Here is a 3,328-nt window from a genome sequence, read left to right as displayed (position 1 = left end):
AAATTTGTTTTAAATTGATACGATATGTATTTATAATTTTTATTTCATTTAAATAGTTTTTGGTTTTTCTCTTTTTATACATTATTTAATTATTAATCAATACCTTGTTCTAAACATAAAATTAAGTAATATAGTTACAAGTAATGAATTTTTATATTTTGTATTAAAAAATACAACTAAAGGCAAAATACATTTCTTTCATCTATAATAATAATTATTATTATCATTTCAATTAGCACATATTGTTTACTCTTATTTCAGTTATATGTAGAATTGTAGAATCTAAATATTTTGTATTCAAAATTTGTTTTTGTTATAGTTATAGCACAAGAATGTACCTGTTAATATTTAAGGAACTACATTTTATTCATTTTAATATAAGTGTTAAATCTGTACTTACTTAAAACTTGCATTTAACACTAATAAACTTATTTGTTCAAACCTGATAAAAATACATTTTGATTAACTATACTTGAACAATGAACATTGGTTCAATGTATTTTTAGTATAGTAGTACTTGTACACTATAATATTCTTTGGCTTTTTTCCCTATCAAGTATAATACTTTTTAATTACATAATATATGAAATCTAAAGAGTTTTTTGGGTTATCTGATGTAAAATTATAGATACTTCAAACAGTTACTTAAGCTTCTAATATAATAATTATTAAATTGTACTAAAATATTTTAACATGTTATGTATAACATGTTGAAAGTATTTAGAAAAGTAATAATAGGTAAATTTAAATATTTAGAAATATACATAGAAGTATTAGAAAGTAATGTATGGAAATACTTGGAATTATATGGAAGTACTTGGAAGTATATGGAAGTACTTGGAAGTATACGGAAATACATGGAAGTACTTGGAAGTACATGGAAGTACTTGGAAGTACATGGAAGTACATGGAAGTATACGGAAGTATACGGAAATACATGGAAGTACACATGGTTGGAAGTCTGGTGTACACAAAATTGACTAGTGGTTTACCCCCCTTCAAATTCGGTAACGCGATCGAGGTCGATTAACGCATTAATAATAATATCTTGTTGTTGAATAAACTGACGAACAAAATTGTCGAGATCCTCAGCGCGAATATTTAGCGATGGTAGTTTGCTGGCATCGGAAAGTGCGATCAAAGCTGTCGCGTGAATACCTTCGATTGATTTCAACGCGCAGTCACGCTTGACGCGCGCTCGCGCAAGAGCTACGTCGGGTAACTCTTTTGGCGCCATGATGAAATATGTGAATCAACGACAATCAAACAAAACAAAACAAAAACTATCCGGCTCGAACGGACCAAACAATGTGCGTTAGGGGCTGCACAAGGAAAGCCCGACAGGCGGAATACGCGTACGCGTGTGTGTGTGTGCGAACGGGTGATAACACACAACCCGCCGTGCGTTCGATTGTCTTGTCGATCCTATAACCTGGTAGAGAGTGGACTGTATAAAGAGATAATAAAAAAAAAGACTAAAGGTCAATAAGGATGAGGAGGCTGGATTACTCCTATGACAATAAGATAATTAACAATGATGAGCGACGGCACCCTAAACATAAATAGAAAACTAGAATTTGACAACTTATAATATATATACAATTTATTGCGTCGGTTCTGCAAATAAGTACTCTTATATTCTAGGGTTAGTAAAAAGGGGGGCGCACGATCACAAGTCGATCGGCGGAAAACGATGAAATACACAAAAAAAAATAGTACACAATTACAACGTCGAATAATAAATCGACGACCAAACAATAACAAAATAATAATTCGCGTGTACGACCTGATAACCAGTGATGTTGATGTTGATGACGTGATAACTGGTCGATGATAACCGTCGGTGACGTTGATTGGATCTGCGACAATTGCTTCAATGTTGATCCCGACGAAAACGGGTCAACGACAACATGTCCGGATGTGACTTAGGTCACTCGAACAGGATGGACGGAACAAAGCAGCATACAAACCTCCGGACGACGCGTGCTCATATAGCAAATAACGGTCGCGAACTCGACGACGCGAACCGTTGCGCGTGGGCGTCCGTAGTCACGGCGTAGACCGCGGCACAAGTGACAAAAGGTTGAATACGTTTTAACGTGTTCGCACGGCGAACTCGACGTCGCGGGCGACAAACTGAAAGGGGTGCACTACACGGGTCGCGCTGCGTAGAAACGGACGGGCGACGACACAAAATACAATATGCTGGGTGGCAAGCGAGCCAAAAACCACACTACGACCGCGAACGCGACAGGACGCGAAACGCCGATCAGCTCGGATGAGCTCAGACGGCCAAAAACAATGGCGGAGTAAAAACGGCGACGAGACACCGGATTGTAGACCAGTCCCGCTGACGGTAGAAAAGCAACAACACCATACGGTGGCGGGGCACCGGCGACGGCTAGCTCGGTCGCGGCGATATCGGGGGTCCAAAGGTTGGATTGCGCGTCGCGGCGGCGACAATGCTCTGGTGTGCCAACATTACGGCATGCAATTACTTGCGGCATGACCGCGCGAAAATAAAAATACTTTGTATCCAACACTAACAGCTTTATTATTTTAGAATCTCAGAAAATTGAAGGCAGTTATTTAAAATAAAAAAATCACACTTCTTATTTCAATCATGTTGGATATAATATAATCATAAAATTAAACTTTAAAAAATATTTAAGATGCATATTATAGATCGGGTAAAATTAAATCAACTTACGATTATCTAATAGACAGAGAATATCCGATAATAATATTAATAAGTGTATAATATATTTTATAGTTGTAAAATATTCATCAAATGGTATGATTAAACTGGAAGATCAAGTAATTCACTTGAAATGTTTGCAATACATTTTTAAAGTTTTCGGTAGAATATAAATTTCGAAACATATTAATTAGGGTAGAAAAATCTTTTGAACTTAAATTGAAATAAGAGTTCTTAGTTATAACATATTACATATTCATACTTATATGTCTTCTATTAGGCCATGCATAGAATTAAACATTATAATTACATAGTTTAAGATTAATATTTATTAAAATAGATTATAACTAACAGTTTTTTTTTTTTTATAGAAACTCGGAAAATTGAATACAGATATTTAATTTAAAAAAAGCGGGTAAGTGGATGTCACTCTGCTGTACATAAGGTGGTGGGGGTGGACCTCTAACTAGGGTAGGTTAGATTTGAATGCAATGATAGGTATCATTGTATATGAAAAACGATTCTGAACGGAGATGATTTGTTAGTCTAGGATATATTATATTTAAGTATTGTCATATATTCTATTTTGAAACAAATATATTATTTTTTAGTTAGGACGCATTTTGAGTA

The sequence above is a fragment of the Diuraphis noxia genome, unplaced genomic scaffold (genome assembly GCF_037042655.1).
Source record: "Diuraphis noxia isolate RWA-SAM2 unplaced genomic scaffold, SU_Dnox_SAM2 contig0003, whole genome shotgun sequence".
NCBI lineage: Eukaryota > Metazoa > Arthropoda > Insecta > Hemiptera > Aphididae > Diuraphis > Diuraphis noxia.
Note: the sequence above shows the minus strand (reverse complement) of the source record.